Source organism: Herpailurus yagouaroundi, unplaced genomic scaffold (assembly GCF_014898765.1).
Source record: "Herpailurus yagouaroundi ecotype Mexico unplaced genomic scaffold, PumYag 203, whole genome shotgun sequence".
NCBI lineage: Eukaryota > Metazoa > Chordata > Mammalia > Carnivora > Felidae > Herpailurus > Herpailurus yagouaroundi.
The window spans coordinates 5,929,332-5,951,540 of NW_024412434.1; the positions used below are offsets into that span (position 1 = coordinate 5,929,332).

The 22,209-nt window shown below is 45.4% G+C and overlaps 1 long non-coding RNA gene across 3 annotated transcripts in view; it reads left to right on the forward strand.

The window, feature by feature from the left end:
• The window catches only part of LOC121014651 (uncharacterized), a 31,798-nt gene extending 10,025 nt beyond the window's left edge, over positions 1-21,773 (forward strand). Inside the window, exons 2-4 of one of the 3 annotated variants that reach the window (XR_005783331.1) lie at positions 19,502-19,783; positions 21,263-21,460; positions 21,728-21,773. This is a non-coding gene — a long non-coding RNA (uncharacterized LOC121014651). Of the gene's footprint in view, positions 1-19,501; positions 19,784-20,468; positions 20,514-21,262; positions 21,461-21,727 lie in introns of those variants that run through there. The other 2 variants (XR_005783332.1, XR_005783333.1) reach the window with 2 other exon arrangements.
• Positions 21,774-22,209: the final 436 nt, after the last annotated feature.

A 22,209-nucleotide genomic window follows, 5' to 3' on the forward strand; every position in this document is an offset into this window, starting at 1 on the left:
GTTTGCCTCATCAATGTGCATTTTGATCTCAAAACACTTGGAGCAGTACTTTTCCTCTTCCTTTCGAACACATTTGCACTTTCCCCTGACTTTTCCACTGAAAAAGCTGCTGTTGAAAATAATGGTAAATTTTCTAGTATTGGCAACGTGTTCGGCCCTAGTTGGCCATCTGAAGGGCCATCTTTCCCCAGGGCTTCTCCCTCTCATCATTCCAGATCTAGCTCCTCATACGTTCACACGTGCAATAAGGTGGCGTCCCCCTGATGAAGTTTCTGACTGGAACTCCAGGCTCCTCCCCATACTCGATCCAAAAGAATCTTCCTCAGTTTCTTCAGGTATGCTCGGCAGTAAGAATCTAGAATGGATCTTACTGTGTGTAGAATGTGTGTGTAGAATGATGCCTACTGTGTGTAAGCGCCACATGATCAGGGACACGGTCTTTCTTTATCACCACCGTTTCCTTGACTGCTAGAACAGTGTGGGTTCAGGGCCTACCCTCAGTCTTTGCTGGCTAAGCGAATCCTGCCTCAGGCGTGGCCAGCACTCACCGACAGGCACCGTGGTAGGCTCTGAGCAGACAGTAGACAGAACGAGTGCCTCTTGCCTCACAGGCAAGAGCTGGGGATGTGGAGAAAGCGAAGACTGATGTTTAAACAACATTTCAGTGCAACATTGTACGTGTTGTGAGGTGAGGGGTGGAGATCAGAGAAAGCAATCCAGAGATGAGGTCTGTGCAGAGTCCTGAGGACAGTAGGAATTTACCATCCACCTATACTCCTTAAGCTAACGACGGGACCATTTACCATCTGCTCCCCTTCCTGCCCTTATCTTTTTAATCTAAGTTCTCTTTACTCCCCAGGCTGCCAGCCCTTCTGTTCCAGGGAACTAATCTGCTTTCTGTAACCCCCAAGGACTGGCTGCATGCTGTCTGGCCCCTTTCGTCCATGCTAGCCTTTCTCTGTGAATGTATGTTCATTACATCCTGAAAGGTCCTGCTCAAACCCAAGGGGTCTAGGGCAGCCTTCCCTAATGAATTCTCTTCTGATTCCTTTATTTCCCTCTTACTCACAGCTTAAGCTTTTAGCTTGTACAGTCTGATTCTAAGAATGCAGATAAACCACACTGGCACTGAGCATGATTTGGATGTCTGTAGATAAAAATCACCCAAAGAACAGTGTCAGGATTTTCCTCATCCTTTTATCAAAGCAGGAAATGCAGCACCCGGTGCATTGCATTTCCGTGTGGAAGTCAGCACAGCAGAAGGTACCCACCTCCGTTGCCCAGAAACTCCTGGTCCTCTACTGTCAAAACATAGTTCTCTGTGTAAATCTAGCAGTGTTTATAGATAGGGATATTTGGGGAGAAATCTGGAGAAGAAATGTGTTAAAATGGGCTTTATAACCACTATCAAATTTTTTAAAAAATTGTTAATGTTTATTTATTTTTTGAGAGAGAGAGAGACAGTGTGAGCAGGGGAGGGGCAGAGAGAGAGAGAGGGAGACACAGAATCCAAAGCAGGCTCCAGGCTCCGAGCTGTCAGCACAGAGCCCGATTCGGGGCTTGAACTCACAAGCTGTGGGATCATGACCTGAGCCAAAGTCGGACTCTTAACTGACTGAGCCACACAGGCTCCCCACTATCAAATTTTTATATTCGACTCCCAGCTGAGTTATAGATTCTTTAGGAATTTTCCATCTTTGTATTCCTATAAGAGAGTAGTTAAGGAAATAAAATTATAATAATAACTTTATAATTGTGCATAGCGCTTTACAGTTCACATCTAAAGTAAATGTCACCTCATCTGAGAAGCCATCCTAAATATCCGTGACAGTTGCCCTCACCTTTCTTTGTGCTCCAACACCTCTTGTCAAACCTCTAAGTGTGGCACCCTTGGCCAAGCACCGTGACTTATGTTACGTGCCTGACTCCTTAGCAGATAGATTTTATCGAGCGTGGGGAGCTTAGGGGCGCCTGTGTGGCTCGGTCGGCTAATTGTCTGACTGTTGGTTTCAGCTCAGGTCATGATCTCATGGTTTGTGGGATCGAGCCCCACATCAGGCTCTGTGCTGACAGCGTGGAGCTTGCTTGGGATTCTCTCTCTCTCCCTCTCTCTCTGCACCTTCCTCACTCTCTCTCACGTGCCTTCTCTCTCAAAATAAATAAACTAAAAAAAATAGAAAAGAGTGGGGAGCTGAGCTTTTTCAATCACATGCTTCTATGATCTGGCTCATGATAAAGGTCAGTACACTAAAAATACCTCATAGATAAGTAAGTAAATGAATGAACGGATAAATATATAAATGACTTATTTCCGTATTAAGTATGTGATAAAGGCTTGTTATATTACCCTTCGATTGTGATAGAATAAAGAAAACTAAAAGCACATAAATCTAATAACTGTGGAAAACTTATTTGTGGGAGAAGGTTTGGAGTTGTAGATGAAATTAAGTCTCTAAATTTTCCTAAGAGTTCTTTTATTCCTAGAATAGATACTGATGAGTTAGTTGCGTTCATTTGCAGCAGTATTTCTGCAGAGGCGGGAAATTGATTTAATTGAGTCCTGTCTTTCCCTAAGAGTTAGAAAAGTATTCTAAGAGTGGAAAAAATCATAGAACAAACAGTTACCGTGTAAATTATGGAGTATTAGGTGCTTCTCTGAGTATTTTCTCCTTCATGATTAAATGTTAATCTCTGAGTTATGCACTGTAATAATAGATCCAACTGAAAAAGTGTTTCTCGCACTAATGCATAAAATATGTGCCTGCAGTTTGAAGGCTGAAAAATGGCACATTCTTTGGGGGTGGATGAAGAATGGTCTGAAAGTTACTGCCACTCCAGGGAAACAGAACGCGATTATCTACGTTAGCTGATTTCAAATACTGATTGCCAAACTGTTCAATAAAATATGAATACTTATTACGGCAATCCATATCACATGTTACATATCCTATTTCAGGGGTGGAGTGCACCTTCTTAAAGAAACATGTGCTAACTAGGTAATGTCAAACATTATAAAGTGAGTGAAAATTGAGACTGAAGTTCCCCTCTCTTATTGGTTGCTCAACTGGACTTTAACCTCTAGGAAAAGACTAAAACTATAAACAACACTCAGTATCCATGGTAACATGCATAAGAAGGTAATTATTTTTTCTTTACATTTTTAAATTTTAGAGTTTAATAGCATATTATATGCATTGCCTCAGGCCCACGATTCCTGCAGTTGGTCATTAAGTATCAGGAAATGCCCTCTCTACCAGTCATTATTGCTTAAATAAAATGCCACTTACAAGCCTTGTGAACAAAAGAGCTACAGTGTCTGTTTAAGGCATACCTTGACTATTGTGGTGATTTGGCAATGAGTGCAAGGACCCCAGAGCACCTGGCCCAGAAGCCAGGCTTGTGTCCCGAGAACAGCATTCACAAGGAAGCCTTTTCAGTTATGGTTAATTAGACGCAAGAAACAGCTCCGTCCTTCAGGTGAAACCAGAAGGAAGGCCCCAAACCCATGTTCTCATGCGGTCAAACGGCTGCTGTAGGAATATTGCTGGAGCAAAGGGTTCTGGGTAAGTCCAGCGTGCGTTAATTCCATCATATTGTGAAGGACAACCCTCTGATGTACCATTTTGGAAGTGTAGGTTTTATACTATTTGGGTTTTGTTTTTAATGTTTATTCATGTTTGAGAGGGAGAGCGTGAGCCGGGGAGGGGCAGAGAGAGAGAGGAGGGACAGAGGGTCCCAAGCGGGCTCTACACGGACAGCAGCGAGTGCAGTGCAGGTCTTAAACTCACGAACTGTGAGAACATGACCTGAGCCGAAGTTGGACACTCAACAGACTGAGCCACCCAGGCGCCCCTATACTATTTTTTTTTTTTTTTTAAGGAAGACTCATTGACAACGAATCCAACAGTTGAGAAGGTGTGAGGGGAGAATTTACTTACAAAATCTGTCTGATGTTTGTTCTACACAGGCAGAGTGATGTAATAGTAGACCAGAAAATTCAGTCCAAGTTGAAACCAAAACTCTTTTCTCTGGCTACAGAGGCTCCTTTCCCTTGGCCCCTGTACACCTGGGTGGCTTACACTAGACAGGTGCCAACCTCACGGCTTTGGTTGGCCTGCAGACGTGGCCTCAGTAAACCTGTCCCCAGGTGACTTGTGCAAACAAAAGGAAGAATATGTGCTGAAAACTAATCTAGGGAGCGCTAAATTTAGGTCGGATTTTTCTTCCAAGAGTTTGTTTGTAAATCAGTTTTGGGAACCTGGAACAAACATTTCCCATAAAAACATTGTAATACATGTGGCTATGAAAATTTAACCCCTAATGACAGTGAAATGTTACACATCAGCAAAGAACGTTTTGTAGCAGTTGTCTTTTCTCCGGCTTCCTCCGCTATGTGGTGGATTAAAGGGGCTTTTGTGGGCTGATCTAGGAGGTAGACCACCATGTGCAATGGTGCCTGGGGGAAATCAGTCCCCACTCAGAAAGCTAGATGTGAGAAACTCTCATCCTGCTGCCAGAAATTCACAGAGAAGGGAGAATTCCCTTCAACAGTTCGGATGATGCCACACAGAAGGAAGAGGGAGCAGGCTCTTTTATGTAAGGGACATCCATAAATTTGGTGTTCGTATTCTGAGAACTGCCAGCACTTAATGTAGAAAGTATTACAACTGTACTAGGCAGAAGGTGAACTTGACGGAGTTTAGACCAGGAAGTTGAATACAAAAACATAAACAGTAAAGCAAAATATAGAACCAAGATTTGAACAGAGATAGATGTTGGAGCTAAGAACTTCATAGCAGAGCTATGAGCAAGACCGATGTTTCAGCGCCAAACAAGGCAATGCAAAAATTTCTTTACTAGAGAAAGTAAAGAAATTTAAAAGCGGCAAAGCAACGGGACCCTGATGCTGATTGCTCACATTTTCTGTTCTTTTGTCCCTGCCTGGATTGACTCTAAAAGCTAATAAGTCCTGAACAGTCTAAGCCATCGCAAAGTCACGTGTCCATCCCACTCCACTTCTGTGACCCACAGCCTAGCTGCTTGCCTCACCCCCCAAAAATCTGTGAGCAACAAAAGCTCTCATTCTAGACAATTCCCTAATTGTTTTTGCTCCCAAATAGCAAGAGAGAGAATTTTTTTTTTTCCAGTGAGAACGAGGGCGAGGTGGGATGTGGGGAGGGGAGCAAAGATGGAGCCATGACCCATGAGGAAGAACAGGAATCAGTTTAAGAGATTGTCAGGGTCAAGGATCTTTTTGGAAAAGAGAAAGAGAGAGAGAGGGGGGGAACTATGATTCCTGGGAAAAGGAATTAAAGTAGCGGGCCAGGAGGAAGGCAGAAGAGTGCTGTGTAAGATGCATGAAATGATGCTTGGAATCTTCCAGAAAAAAAAAACACAATAAAAAAACACCACAAATGAAAAATGTATGTGGTGAGATCAAATGTCTTGTGGTACCAAGCAGGAAGCAGAAGGTAAGTTCCCAAGCAAGATCAGCAATCATGGGGCTGACCAAGAACACTCCAGACTGCCAAAATTGGGAGTTTGTGCCTGGTTCACCTAATACCCAAGGTGCAGGGAAGTCTCCAGTGCTTGTCAAGCTCCTCAGGAATAATTTGACTTTCTGTTCTCACAATCCAGTCTGGGCGCCTCTGGAGAATCTTGTGTTTACATGTCCAACTGTAGCTGTGACTCCAAGGAACCACACCAGCTGGGTTGGGGACCAAACCCCCTGTGCTTTTGAGAAGGTAGAGAGGGATTCACACACCGTGGTTTTTGTCATCACACGTGTCCTGTCATTTGGGGCAATTTGTTCCAATTGCCACCACTGGAACAAAATGGCAGATGATGTTTTTCAAAGCTGTTTGGAAGGTGCGTTTCCAAGTCAGTTACAAAAAAGCCCACACTATGTTATTTTCACTGCGCCCAAACAAAAAAGTGGTTGTGTGCAAAGATGCTTTAGGAAGAAAACTCTCAGTCTAATGGTTGGAGTAGACTGAGAGCATAAATTAAGTTACATCAATGGTAGGAGACTTTCCCTGCTTCTCTAGACTTGGAATTTGGGCTCCAGTGTCATTTTTCAGCCCTTAATATAGAGGCTTAACACTTTCAAATATGTTAATTTCAGAAAAAACATTTCTTGCTACTTAGTTCAAATAATCTTTTCCTGGATGAATTAAGTGAAGAGGAATAAAAAAAGTCAACATAAAATATAGATTCATTCCAATCTAATGAGATTGTTGGAAGTCTGACTTGGTGGGAAACCCTCACCTCTGGGAAGTCTGCTGCCACACCAGCCATGTCCTTGTGGCACCGTAACTTCTCAGGTCCGTGATGTTTGGAAAGCGTGGCTTGGACAACACAGATCACAAAAATATATCACTCTCCTGAATGTCCAGCCTGGCAAGTTCATGCTCAGGTTAGCACCATACTTGTGGAAGGGGCACGTTTCTCAGTTGGTTTTTGATGCTCTCACTCAGTTCAAAACAGGCTTTGAATTGGGTAAAAGGGAGGCTTTTACCCTAGGGAGCCTAGAGAGGCTATCATTGTCAGGCATTTCCCCAACTTCATCGTGTTTATTAATGGGTATTATCAGAGGGAGTAATTTTTAACAGTCTCACTGATTTGCATACATTGGAGAAAAGTCTTTCTGAATCACTGAATGTCTGGATTATGAAACTGTTAGAAGCACACGGGAAGTTTGATTGTTTTAAGTAGTTCCACTTGACCAATAGGCTTCCCTAAGTAACAGTCGTTGAGGGAGCTGCTTCAACAAAATAATAGAAGCGATTTATTCTGCATGTAACCTTAGATTGCCCTGGGTGATACTCTCTTTAGCTCCAAGAATCACTGATCATCCCGAGGTGGAGGGGAATAGAGAGATCATCTAGGCCAAGGGCAAACTTTTCTGTAAAGGGCCAGATAGTAACTATTTCAGGCTTTGTGGGCCATGTGGCCTCTGTCATGACTATTCAACTGCCGCTGTAGCATGAAAACAGCTGTAGATGATACCGAAGTAAAAGAGTGTGTCTGTTCTAACACAGCTTTTGATTTACAAAAACAGGTAACAGGCAGGATTCGAGTGGTGGGTTTTAGCTTGTCAGCCCCTGATCTAGTCCAACTTGCTCACTTTACAGATAAGGGAAAAGGAAGCTGAGAAGACTGGGAATTCTCCAGAGTCACTTAATGGTTAGTGGCAAAGCCAGACCCCAAACCTGGAAATTAAATCTAGATTCCGGCTTTATTTCTACCATGACACATTAGTTCTGTCTCATTTCAAGAAGCCGCTTCTGCCCTGCAGATGACAGAGGTTTGAGTCAGCAGCGTTTGAGGAAATTATGCTCCAGCAACAATTCACTTATTTAATAAAAAGCACTTTGAGGAAGTGATTTTATAGGAGATTGTCACTAATTATCGACATTACTCTCAGTGCCGGTGTTTTGTTTAAAGATGGCATCAGGGGAGTGACAAATTGAAAGATTGTTGTTATGTCATAGGGTCTCGTTTTAACAATGTTTTTCACTAGAGTTGATTTGAATAAAACTAGCAAACTAGGGTTTCCAATTTGCCAAAGAACAATCAGCCCCCAGAGCAGAAGTTCTTACCATGAATCGGGGGATTAAGGACTCCCTGAAATTCATACAGAAGTTTCTGTGGATGCACTTTTGTCCCTCGGGACAAGATAAACATCTTTCTTTCTTTCTTTCTTTCTTTCTTTCTTTCTTTCTTTCTTTCTTTCTTCCTTTTTTCTTTCTTTCTTTCTCTTTCTTTTATTCCTTTTTTTAAGCTTATTTATTTTGAGAGAGAGAGAGTGCGCAAGAGGGGAGGGAGCAGAGAGAGGGAGAGACAGAATCCCAAGGAGGGATCCCCTCTGTCAGCGCAGAGCCCAAAGGTGAGACTTGAACTCACGAACCTGTGAGATCATGACCTGAGCCGAGATCAAGAGCTGGACGCTCAACCGATCGAACCACCCAGGTGTCCCAAGATACAGTTTTCTTCAGATCCCTAGAGGGATTTTGTGAGCCCTGCAAAGTTACAGGATTTCACATGATGGAAGATTCTTGTCTAGTCAGGCTGCTCGAACAGTCTGTCTGAAGAGGGAATGAAGAACTTTTGGCCAACCAAGTAAGTCCCTTCCTCACATGTATCCTCTGGGGCTGGCACTCCAGAGGGTAGTTAGCTGGCCACCAGAAGGGTCCATAGGGGAAGGGAAAAGTAGGCATGGTTTGGTTACAAAGAGAGATACAGATCTAATCTGTGAGACAATTTCAGCATCAGAGGGTGAGAGGCAGTGATGCTCGACGTCGATGGGCAGCATCAATGCAGTTTCAGGGTGTTAGCCGGCTCAGAGCAAGACTCAGCGACTGGGTACCTGAGATGAAATTCAACTCCCAGAGGCTTCACTTCTGGCAACACGCTGGACTGAGTTAACTCGGCCAGCCCTTCTGCTAGAGACACAGAGTGATCCTAGAGTTAATAGAATGGAAAAAACAAACAAACAAACAAAACTGTGTCGTTGTCATTTTTTAATGCAAGTTGAATTCAGAAGAAAGAAATGGAAACTCTCGCATGACCGAAGCAACGAGTGAACTAAAATAAGAATGGCCAGCTTCAGCCGAACCGACAGTGACCCAGGAGGTGAAAGGCTAGACTTTTCATTCCCATGCATGGATAAGAAGCGTGGCCTCGAGTCCGATCAAGGAGAGGAGTGAGAAGAGAGGTTTTAGCCTAAAGCCAGAACTCTTGAAGAGCTGTTGGTTTGTGAGACGGGGGTCAAGAAAACTCCATCCCATGGTCCAGATGGGTATTCGGGAAGCTTTCTGCCAGACCTAGGGCTCCAGGCTGGAGAAAATGTCTACAGTGAATAAAATTAAAAGCCACCCTTTGGGGTGCCTGAGTGGCTCAGTCGGTTGGGCGTCCAACTTTGGCTCAGGTCATGGTCTCACAATTCATGGGTTTGAGCCCCGCGTCGGGCTCTGTGCTGGCGGCTCGGGGCCTGGAGCCTGCTTCAGATTCTGTCTGTGTGTCTGTCTCTCTCTCTGTGTCTCTCTGCCTCTCCCCCTCACACTTTATCTCTCAAAAATGAATAAACATTCAAAGAAAAAAATTAAAAGCCAACCTTTTACTTCATGCTCTGGGGTAGGATCTGAATTTACGTTATACACATGGATTGGGACTCCCTGACCAAGGGACAAAATGCTCCAAACTGAAGAGTGCTTGATGTTCCGTGGATGCCTGCACAGAACTAGGGCAGACACCTCACAGCCCGTGGCACATTGGCTGGCCCCCACAGAACGATGCCCTCTACTGAAGATGAGCTTGTACCAGAAAATCTCACCTGCACGCAGAGCCAGATCAGTATGGGAGAAACAAAAACTACACAGATCGAATACTTGGAAGGGACTATAAAATAAACATTTTAAAAATACAGGATAGGATGTAGAAACCATTAGGAAAGAATACATTAAAAACAGCAATTGCAAAGGTTTGCAAAAGCACCACACAGGAACTACAGAAATGAGAATGACAGCCGTTAATTACGGACTCGTAAAACAATATTTGCTACGTGGCTGAGGCGCACGTCACTGAACCAGAAGGCAGATCCGAGGCTGTGACTTGGAATGCTACACAGAACGTTCAAGGCATGGAAATCCATTTTGACTAAGTCCGTGGAAGCCAAGGACGGCTCACGCTACTTGGCTATGGCAGCAAAACCGACTCTAGCCCCACTTACTAGGTTCTGGGGTTCCTCTTGAACCTGGTCAGAAGGGACAGGAGGGACAAGGGCCTGAGCTTGAAAACCCAGAGCCTTGGGAGCCCTTGATGTGTAAAGTTTGGGAAAGGAGGGTTGTCTTCCTGACAGGCCTGACTTCTCTACCTGTCTGGCCTCTCAAGACTGTTCTGTCCTAAGGTTAGCTCTTACCTCGAGAGGAAGAGAGGGAAGTGTCCATCTTCCCTCCAGATTCTTTCCAGGCCTGGGATCCTCGTGCCAGGGCTATAAGAGCTGTGAAGGGTAGTTTTCTAAAGGCCACAGTGACCAGTGCCTCCCTGAGTAAGGACCCACCCCCAAGAGGAGGGGACATATCACAAGCCCTGTGGTACCTGGGAGAAGGCAGCTTCCCTCCCCAAGCAGGATACATAACAAAAGGGTGAACAGCAGGATCAGTGAGCAGACTCCCTCTATAAAATCCTGTGGCCATCAGTGAGTCCCTGATCTATGACCCACTGCTGGCCTGCTCTCTGAAAACTGGCCGCTGCTCCCTCCACATCTGCCTGACCCTTTCTGGATCAGACCTCAGTAAACTGTGAACCTCGTTCTCTTGGCTGCTTCTCCCAGGCCTGGTATCCCCGTCCCACATCCCCACACTCCCCGTGGCTTCTGGTTTGACACAGTCTCGAGCGCTGGCTTGGTCATAGCCTGAGGACGACTTTTCCACAAGCAAGCAGGATCTTTCCAGAAGGCAAACCCTCCCTTTGCTTCAGTGCCCTGGGAATCAATGCTTTTTCTGAGAACCTTGTGACATGTAAGAGAACATCGGGAAAAACACAGTTGCTACAGGGGGCCTGGTACAGTCTGATTTGGAAACTGGAGATAAATTTTCCCAGACCCCTTACTCAGGGGAACCCCAGAGAGCTGCAGTTATTAGCATTTTGCAGTGACGGGCAGCACACACTAATGGCCAAAGAAAATAATGCCATTAACACCATAATGATGGGGCAGACAGGACTCCCATTGACTTCAGAGGGACCTGGGCTCTAGGTGACGTTCAAATGCCCTCTGCCTGCCTTCCGTGTTCAACATGTACGTGTTCCAAAGCTGAATCAGCAGTGCGAGCCAATTCTGCAACAAAATGAAGACCTTTGTTATCTTAAATTACTTGTACCATCTAACTCCTTATATAAAGCAAAATGTCTCTTAATAAAATCACCTTGATTTCCATTAGTATGTAGTACATCATCACAGCGATGATTTTATTAGGCCACTAGACCCTCAGAGGGTGTTAAAAGGCTGGCACAAAGGATGTCAATTTAGTAGGGGAAGCTGAGTGTCCAGTTTTCTACCAGAAACTAAAGTCTTGATTCTGGATATCTGAGCAGACATTCATTTTAAAGGATGTCTCAAGACCAAATTTGTAGTCAAGATATTCTTTATTATAACCCAAAGTAATATATATATATATTACTTGTATATATATTATACAAGTATATATTATACTTGCAAATATTATATAATATATTAATATATTATATATATATATTACTTGTATATATATTATACAAGTATATATTATACTTGCAAATATAATATAATATATATATATTAAATTATATATAATATATAATATATATATTACATAATATATAATATATACGTAGGAAGTTCACCTTTTTCAATTTTCTTTGCTCTGTTCCCCATAACGCAGGCCCCATGCATTTTGGATCTGGCCTGCAGTTCTGATGCATGTACGTGACACATTTTCTGGGGCCTTTTATTACCAGTGTAGCCAGGGGCCCAGGCACTTAGGAAGGTAGGTGGGATGGAAGGAGTGCAAATGCTCTGTTGAGTGCCCTCCAGGGTGGCAGATAATGGCAGTGAGGAAGAGTTGCCTGGGCCTGAGCCCCATTTCTGCCATTAGTCGGCTGTGTGACTTTGGGCATATCACTTTAACCTTCCAGCGCCCTGGTCTCCTCACTGTAATTGGAGATGGTGGGTAACAGCCTGTCTTGAAAGTTGTTTTTGATGATCTATGTATAATACCTGTAAAGCACTTACCTTATGTTACTTACTAGCTAAGTGAACATTCCTTCGTTTCCAGAGCCAGAACATAACATCACACACCCAAGAGAGGAATCCCTCCTGAATTCTGTATCCAGGGGATATCCTTTTATGGCCATGTGGACGCCGAGGAAGACAGAGACATTTCCATTTGGGCATTCTTAACTGAAAGGAAAGATTTTTATTAACCAAAACAGGACTTCGGTAGGCCAAAGATGTAGAGCGGGGACAATTTAGGCTACTCTAAAAGTAGGTTCTTCTGACGAATGAAGGTAGGATTGGCACCTAGCTCACAGAGTGATTGGAGAACGGAATAAAATAACCCATGTGAAGGTGATTAGCACGGTACTTGGCACAAGGGAAGCACTCAAGATATGTTGGCTGTGCCTATGCCAGAAGCTCCTGCACCTGATGTCCTCTCAAAGCTCACCGGACCCCACTGCTGAGGCCCTATTCACAGGTGAGGAATCGGGGAACCTGAGCAATCACACAGGAATTTTTTTTTCTTTTCTAATGTTTATTTAACTTGAGAGAGAGAGAGAGAGAGAGAGAGACAGAGCAAGAGCAGGGGAGGGGGCAGAGAGAGCTGGAGTTACAGAATCCGAAGCAGGCTCCAGGCTCTGAGCTGTCAGCACAGAGCCCGACATGGGGCTCGAACTCACAAACCGTGAGATCATGACCTGAGCTGAAGTTGCACGCTTAACCCACTGAGCCCCCCAGGTGCCTCAACACGAGAATTTTATAGTATGTGCTGGAACCAGGGCTGGAGCCAGGGCAATGGGGCTCCACGGCGAATGCTTTCTAATATGCCTCTCTGTTCCTCATCTGCGTATCCTGAGAGCGTTGAAGTCCTCCTAACCTGCTCACAAGAGTTGAGCCCTTCAGAGTGCGGTATTTCTACAGGGTGCTCCCCTCAGCCAGCAAGGTGGCCAGCACCCCCCTGAGAGACTCCCACCTCCAGCGGTTCTGTGATGCCATACTGGTGGGCTTGTAGATAAGGCAATCGCCGACGAGGAAGAACTATCCCAAGATGCTACCATGTGTCAATTCTCCACATCCCCAGCCCCTGAAAACACCTCATAACTGGTGGGGGTGGGGGACAAGCTACTCTGCAAAATGTTTTTAAACCCTAATTAGTGGTCTAGCCCTCATTATATGATTGAACCCCATATCACCTCCCAGAGCAGCCCTTGTCTAACACCATTGATTCAGGTTTTAACTTGGAGTTTTTTTCTCCTTTTCCTCACTTGCTGCTGATCTATGGGACACAGTAGCCTCTGTTCATTACCGCGTGGGTCTGCAGTGACCTGTGACGTGGTGTTTCACATTTAAAGTTACTCAAAGGCCTCGATGCACACTATGACCCAGCAACCTGGCCTCTTTGTTTTCTAACCGTACAAACCACCCGAAAAACAGAACAAAAGGAGGTAAGGCAGGGAAGTCCCTAAAATATCGATACTCAATCTGCCTTTGGATCTTGGAATTGGAGGGAACAAGATGCTGATGAGCACAAAGTTATGGTTCCACGTGCAGATGGGTTAGTCTTTAAAGGGTCTGACCAGCATGGCCTTGTACTGTCCCATCTATACAGGACTTTTGGATGCATTATTTCATACGACCCTACCCAAACCCTGTGAGGTAGGTAGGACATTTTACAGGTAAGGAAACTGAGCCTGTGAGAGGTTAAGTGACTCGTCCCTGGTTACAGAACACAGCGAGTGCTCGGACTTTTGGCCCAGTGTCCAGCCTGCTCCACCACCCAGCCCCGTCTCCCTGGAGAAAGTGTTACGTGTAGCTGAGCCCGAGTCCTAGCAGCCCCCTCGAGGCGGTGCTTTGAGAGTCTGGGCAGATTATTAGATCAGGATAAGTTGAACAGCTTGATGGGATTTAATTGTTTGGAAGGTAGTCAGCACATTTCCCAACACTAAGGGAGACTGCTGGAGTCTGCTTTTCCCCGATAATGATGCTACCTGATTTTTGGAGAGTGCTTTCACGTTGACACTTTGTTTACTTGATTCCAGTCCGGGATGTGTGTGAAAGGTTTCATCTTCGTTAACATGTGCAGTAACATACTGGGGGAAAAAAAACCCAAGATGATGGGAGATGAACCAAAAGGAGACAGGCAGGACTTCTTTACGCCACCTCCGTCCCCGCTTACCAGTGACCTGCTGGCCAGGTGTGCCCCGTGGGTGCCGCTCCCTCTGCCCATTAGGCACCATCCACTTCCCTGTGTTGCCAGGCGAGCTTTCTGACCTCAGAGGGTGCCTCACGTACTGGCTGCAAAGGTGTTTTACTGACTTAATGTCCACAGAGACTCACTTGAAAGCAAGCTTCTGGGTGAGCCCGAGAGTAGGGGTGGGGCTGCTGGAAACAGGGCTGGGAAGGCACTGCAGGCCTGCAGGGTCCACAGTGGCACGAAGCTTGCATGCCTCCACGGTGGTGGAGATAGGCGGTCCCTGGGAGAAGAGCTAACCTTTTCTTTTTTTAAAATCTGTAGTCAGAGGGGATGCCCTGCCAGGCCCTGGGTCTCCTCTTTTTTGGGTGGTTTTCCCTACAGATGCAGCTGAGGGCTCCACCCCACCAGACTGTGTGGAAGAAGCTGGAAGGGATGAGGCTGCAGCCCTGTGGAGCCAGGGCAGAACCAGCCCTAAGGCCCCCTGAGCGGGAAGAGGCGGGGGGGAGAGGGGGGTATGAAGCCCAAATTACAATGTTCAAAGGAGCACAGGTCTTAATGCTTCCACACTCGCCCTTCCATGGTCTGCCCTGGAACAGCAGCCAGGGAGATTCCTTTGGAACAGATCTGGTCACTCTGCTGCTCCCAGCTGGTTTGACAACACCCCAGCCCTTGGCACTGTCTCCCCTCCTGGCCTCACCTCCTACCTCTCTCGTCTCAAGGGCTCCAGCCACAAGGCCTCCTGCCTCCCCCTCTTCAGCCATGCTCACCCCCCTTTTGCACTAGCTGCACCCTGTGCCCAGCATGCTTGTCCCCCAGAAATTAACATCCACCACCCCTTCAAATCTTGCATCAGACTTTCCCTTCCTAATGCAAACTGTCCTCCCCACCCCCACCCCCCATTTCCTTAACGGACCCTGCTGCCTACTTTTCCAGAGCACCATTCATTTTTCAACCCACAAATATAATCATTGATTATGTTCACTGTCTGACTTCTCCCGCTAGAATGTGAACGTCCCTGGGGGCAGGAACATCTTTATCTTACTGACATGTCCCCAGTGCCCACGTAGTGCCTGGTTATGCTCGGTTGGGTAAACGGATGCAGAAGTGATCATCCTCGGTTACAGACTGTGGCTGCGCCAAGGTACCCAGCACCCCTTTCGTGCTGGAAACTACAAATGCCCACATCAGCATCCAGGCTTCTGGAAGAGGAGCTGTAAATGCTAGGCAGGGAGTCTGGCTCCTGCCAAGACAGCTGAGAGGGTTCTCGTTTCAGCCAAGACCTGCAGCAGAAACCTAGTCCTACAGGCTGTAGGCATGGGGTGTGGTGGGGGGCTCTAGGGCAGGAGACGGCCAACCTCCAGCCTCGGTTGGGAACAGCAAGACTCACTCTAAACCCCTCCACTGCCTGAAAAAGGTGACCTCAAAACTTTCAGCCCTAGGCTTGTTCCAGGTTGAGGCTTGTAGGGCTAGATGGGAAATGGTCAGGGCATGAGTCGGGGAGGGGCAGAGAGAGAGAGGGAGACACAGAGTCTGAAACAGGCTCCAGGCTCCGAGCCGGCAGCACAGAGCCTGACGCGGGGCTCGAACTCAGGAATGATGAGATCGTGACCTAGGCTGAAGTGGGATGCTTAACCAACTGAGCCATCCAGGTGCCCCTAACTTTGTAATGCATTTTAAACAAGTGTCCCCACATCTTCATTTTGGACTTGTCCCTATAAATTCTGTAACAGGTGGCTCAGTGAGCTAGGCATCTGACTTTGGCTCAGGTCATGAGCTCACGGTTCATGAGTTCGAGCCCCACATCTGGAGCCTGCTTTGGATTCTGTGTCTCCTTCTCTCTCTGCCTTCTCCCACTCATGCTCTCTCTCAAAAATAAATAAACATTAAAAAAAAAAAATAGACTTGCCCCATGAGGCCACCTCTGAAGGCCAAGCTTGGAGCCTGCAGACCTTGCCTGTGAGTCCACAGGCCAGGCCTCAACCTAGAAACATGAGCACAGGACCTGCAACTCGGCATAGCATGCGAGAAGCAGAGGATGGCCTGGCCATGGAACTTTGCTGTAGTCCTTTCTTAACGGATCATGGGCGTAGGGGCCCTGCTTCCTAAGTTCTGAGGCCCAAGAGCCTTCAGAAGATAGCCTCCTGATATTTTCTACAAAGGTTTTGATTAGCAAAAATAAAAATAATTTAAAAAAATAAAATGGATTAAGAATTTTAAGATGCTGGCCACAGAGCATTAAACCAAGTGGGCCCTTCTGAGGACTGACAATGCTAATGACATTTCATGGATCCTCCTGCCAGAAAACTCCACAACAAACGTAAATCACTTGTGTCTGAGACGTGTAGCATGTTTCTCCTTGAGGAAAGAGCCCTCGGGTGGAGTGGATGAAGGTACCAAAAATTGTTTCTGCGCCACTAACGAAAGGATCCGCCGTTGCGTTTGCAGGGTGGGGGTGGGATGAGCAGTGGCAGAATGAGGTGACATCAAAGGTGGTGTTGGGCCAGACTGGGTTGATGTCCATGTGAAATGCCTAGCCAAAACTCTGGAACATTCTCCATTCAGAAAAGTGGTCAGTGATCAGTGACAGGTAGGTAAAAAAAAGAACGGGGCACCTGAGTGGCTCAGTGGGTGAAGCGCCTGACTTCGGCTCAGGTCATGATCTCACAGCACGTGGGTTCGAGCCCCGTGTTGAGCTTTCTGCTGTCGGCACAGAACCTGCTTCAGATCCTCTCTCCCCTCTCTCTCTGCCCCTCCCCAACTTGTGCATACGCACGCTCTCTCTCTCTCTCTCAAAAATAAACATTGAAAAATTAAAAAAAAAGAAAAAGAAAAAGAAAAAAAAGAGCAATTAGAAGGAATAAAGCCGAGGTTGAGTCATGATGTTGTGGCTTTTTATGCTGGGAAGCCCAGGGCCTTTCCACATGAATCAGCTTAAAGTCTCATCACTAACAATATTTAAGTAGGCTTCCTTGGATATCAGATGCTGAGGTAGGTGCCATCCCCTCACATTTGGATGGCCCTTTACAGTCTAAAACCTGCTTCTATATATATATAATGCTTTCAGTGGACTCTCTCAATAAGCCTACTAGGTTAGCAGGGTGTTGTTATCGGCAGACAGGCAGACTGACTAGTCTGAGTCCACAGAGTCAGTAAGGGCCCAGAGGGGGCACGAGAACTCAGTTCTGCTAGCTTTGAGTCTAACGCTTTTGTCCGTTCCTCCACGATGCTTCTGTCACAGGTGGTGGCGGCCATCTTTCTAGAGCTCATGGCCTGAGACAGACAGACAAATGCAGCCCAGGGCATCACAAGCATAGAGCAACACGTTGACTAATGGTCTCCAATTACCGATATCCTGGCAGCAAAAGGGCAGTGAGCTGCTAGGGATGCAGAGTATCAGCTCCGCTTTCAGGAAAAACTAGGTGTTCAGAGGGATTGGATGTTTCTTTCCCTGATGCAAATGGTACATGAACTGCTTTTTGGGGGCATCCGATAAACGTGAACTACAGACTAAGTAAAGATGAATAAAGGGATGCTCTCCTGAGTGAGTAAGCATTTTGAAATGGCCCATTAACCTCTTATCAGAAGGATTCTTTCCTTCGAAGCGCATTGGTCACTTCCTGCACTAAAAGGTGTGCAGACGATTTGCCACATCACATTATTATGCACAGCTAACTGCTTTGCAAAAACTTGTACCTGCAGATGCAGTCAGTGGGTTTGAGTTAAATACCTCAATCATTAACTTTTTCTCTAAAAACTAACAAGTGCAATTAGCCCATATTAATGAAATAATCTTGAGTTCTTTTTTTTTTTTTTAAACCGAAGTTCCATTTGAGTCACACAAAAAAGAAAATGCATCTAAAAATCAGTTCCATTTTAGAACAGGCACATGTTCCAAACAGCTGAACTTATTTTTCCTTCTTCAGATTCTGCAAAATTCACTCCCAGGTTTACTCTCTATGCCAAGTTTCAGAGCTGAGCAAATTTTTATGGTCTAGTTATAAACCCTAGAAAAACAAGGTTTATAGGAAATGTTGACACAACCTTAACTAAAGTGGTGTTAGCTGACACCTCTATATTTTCAATTTGGGGATTTCTACTGGGAAAATATAAACGCTAATTCAGCAAAGGAAGCCAACTATAATAAAAATGTTGTAGTCTTCCTGTTCACCCCATGAAGTTCTACTTCAAAAGATGCCAGTGCAACATGGAGGTGAGTTAGAATTAGTATGCTCAGTATGTAGGGCACCTGCAAATAGCTAAGCCTCCTGGTTACTATAAACTTTGCCTGGGAATGCATGACCTCACCATGAGTCATGGCTGCCCACTGCAGTCCAGTCAGAGAGGTGGCGGCGGATTCCAGGCCTTTACGCGAAAGGCGTCTACTAGCCTTGCACCGCGCACCTCCAAATCTACCATAAATAGAGACCAGAGTAGGTTTTTCACGGACCAGGAGAGCGAGCCTCCAAAACACAGAGAAGCCAAAATGTTGAGAGTTGAGTAAAGGCGCACCGCGGACGTTGATCCCGAGCGCGGTCAGCTCAGACTGGGGCCAGTAGCGGTGCCAGGGGGACCCAGGTGTGAGGGCATGCCAAGACATCAGGACAAAGAGCCAACGACAGTTCTCATTTCCCCAATCCCTCTAAACAGCCCAGATGAGAAGCACATGTGTTCCATATTTAGGCTTTGATTTTTTTTTTTTTTTCCTTCTGAAACAAGAGGAGGTGGGAGAAGGGGTGAAGTTTGACTCAGGTCCAGAGATAAAGACTGACATACACAAATGGACCATAATAGGGGGCAAAGTGAGTTAAGCTGAAGTAAATGTTTTAAAATCCTCAGCTAGATAGACTAAACAGTATTGGCCTAGGAGCCAAAAGACCCAGCTGTCTGTCCCGAGGCTCCCACCGGGGAAATGCGACTCCAGGCAGCCTGCGGAGCCTCCCTGGTGTCTCTGCTTGGTCATCTGTAAAATGGAGGCCGGCCTCCATTACGCGACAGCGGCGAGGAGTAAGTAATGGCCCTGGAAGTGCTTGGTGAATTTTAAACTGCAAGACGAATGGGAGTATTATGCCGTGTTGATTGCATTTCTCCATTGGAAAACTGTGTTCAGAAAATGGAAATATTTTCAATCGAGGGACAAATCCATCAGGATAAAGGGGGAAAAAACCCTTCCTAACATATTTGTAATTGCTTTTAGTTCATCCTAGAACTGATTCAGAGGGCCATTTACCGCTGACATCTTTGCTTTTGTGTTAAGTCTAATAGTCTACTAAAAAGGCCATTTGGGTCGCACCCCAATTACCATCACATATGTCTAAACTTCACCAGCTCACAAGGGACCGCTAAGTTACATATCTTCGTGAACAGAAAGTATTTTGGATGATTATTTTCTTCCTCCCAGGTTTCTAAGGCTGTTGGCAGCATTTTCCCAGAGTGTTTTCAAAAGCTTTCACAAGATATCCTCATAACATTGGCAAAAAATATGAAGCATACTTTAAAGGCTAATGCTTAACTTCTGTAGACCCTGATTTTTATTTATTTATTTTTTTTTTCAGGTTGAAAAGGAAGACAGGAGTTTCTGGATGTACCTGTCAAGACTAAATGATTGTTCATTTCCTGTGAATTGGGAATAACGTAATCACATGCAGCTGGGGAGCTAGGCTGTGTTTCTTGCTTTTTCCTCTTCCAGAAGCTGGGTCCCTTACCAGCTGGGAAATATTACTGTATGAACGTGCTGAAAAACTTAAGGGAAATGAAAAGAACAACAACATTCTAGATGTCAGCAATCAGTTTGATGGTCTTACCTGTACCAACCTGAGAGGATTTTAATAGCAAAAGTTTGTAAAGATTAATTTAATTTAAACTGAGTTCTTAGATTAAAAAAAAAAAAAAGCAAGTGTTTACAGAGTCACAAAAATCTTTGTCTAGGATCGAGCTGATTAGAATTAACCCTGTCACAATTACACACGCCACTGACTGGGTAAGTTTGAGAGAAACAATTTAAAATAAAGTATTTTAACCCAAGAGAAATGGATTAGTAGGAATCAAAGTATCCGTCCTTTGCTAATGCAGTCATTACCTGGGGGGAAAAAAAAAAACCCCACATAAATTCAATGCTGAGTTTAAAATTGGATTTCAGCAAAATGTAATCTCGGGCACTTATTTTAAATGCACGCTTCTATCTTTTAGTATAATAAATTTTGTTCGGGGTTTCATTAGCCATTACACTATACATTGTGATTATGTCAGATATTAGATGCTGAGAAATGGAGCCAGCATCTCACTTCAGGTGGCTCCTGTTCCAACTCATCATCAGAATTAATTAAAGAAAGAGGAGGTGGGATGGGGAGCAGGAGAAATGTTTGGATTAGTCAGCTCACTGTTTTTTCCTGGGAAGGTGAGGAATGGAAGGAGAGAGAGGCCAAGGCAGAAGGAAAGTCTCTGTTGGGATGCCTGGGTGGCTCAGTCGGTTAAGTGTCTGACTCTTAATTTCCACTCAGGTCATGATCTTGCGGTTCATGAGTTCGAGCCCTACATGGGGCTCCACGCTGGCAGCAGAGGCTGCTTGTGAGTCTCTCTCTCCTGCTCTCTCTCAAAATAAATAAATAAACTTTAAAAAAGAAGAAGAAGAGGGGCGCCTGGGTGGCTCAGTGCAGTTTAGCATCCGACTTCGGCTCGGGTCACGATCTCACCATCGTGAGTTCACGCCCTGCATCAGGCTCTGTGCTGACAGCTCAGAGCCTGGAGCCTGCTTTGGATTCTCTCTCTCTCTCTCTCTCTCTCTCCCTCTCTCTCTGCCCCGCCCCTGTTTGCACTCTGTCTCTGAATCTGTCTCTCTCTCAAAAATAAATACATTAAAAAAAATAAAAATAAAAAAAAGAAGAAGAAAAATCTCTGCCAATGGAATCTTATGGCATCACTGCCCATCCTACCCAGACTTGTGCTTGGAAGAAATTTGGGGCCTCAGGGGAATGTGAGGGGCTACAGTCGCCCTGGATCACCATGTGCATGTGCATGTGGTTGTCACATTTGGCTAGGCATCAGAATTACTGGGAGAATTTTTAAAAATAGAAAACAACTGGGTCCCATCCAGTCCTGGGATAAAGCTCGTGCATGACATCATTTTTGTGTTTTTTTTTTGTTTGTTTGTTTGTTTTTTTTTAATGTATGTTTTTAACACACCCAAGCCTACAATTGATTCTGAATGCTGAGCCAACATTGAAAACCAGGGGTAGGCGATAGTTGGAAATTAACTAAAAGGTGAATTTGACAATACTGCACCTTATCTAAGTCTCTTTCATATTGTTTGAATCCAGAGAACTGCCTTTTCTGACGTCTACCAAACACAAGATGACGAGGATGACAATAATAAAAAATATCAATGCTGCTGAAGCTCCTTGGGGACTCTTCAGAATGACACAGCACTAACACATCCATTAGGTCATTTCTTTTCCCTCCTCTCTCTCTTAGTGCTTTGAGGCCAGCAGTGAGAGCATTGTCACTCCGTCTCACAGGTATGAAAGCATGCCACATCCTGCTAAATCCCCCACCAGTGCGAGTGGGTGGGCTGACCCTCCCATCAGCCTGGCCTGACAGCTGGTTTTGTGACACACCTGGGACAGAGGGCAGGGAGGGTCCTCTGCCCTGAGTTGATTTTATGCTCCTGTAGTAGAAAAGGCAGAGAATTCAGCGACTTGAATTAGCTCCCAACTTGACTGCAATTGGAAAGAAGCTTTGTGTTTTGTTTTCACCTTTTTTTAAATTAAATGTTTTTTCTTCAGTTCACTTATTTATTTTGAGAGACAGAGAGAGCGAACAAGAGAGGGGCAGAGAGAGAAGGAGAGAAAGAGAGACTCCCAAGCAGGCTCCACACTGTCAGCGCAGAGCCCCATGAAAGGCTCCAACTCAAGAACCGTGAGATCAAGACCGGAGCCGATATCAAGAGTCGGAAGCTTAACCTACTGAGCTACCCAGGTGTCTTGTGTTTTGTTTTCACCTTAAAGAGCCGGCTTATATCCAGCATGTACAATAGATATGATAGATTTTTGCCTTTCTGTTTTACACAAGTCCTTTTCTGAAGCTTACACATGTCTCCCTTGTCCATGTCGTTGCTTCCTGGGATTCAAGAGAGAAGAGATCGTGAGGAGAAAAAGACACAGTGGGACGGTAGACAGCAGGTTGCCCCTGGCAGGCCGGGTGGAGCAGGCAGCTGTGCAGGGCTCCTGCCTGCCAGCTTCTTTCACATCACGAGAAGCAAATGGCC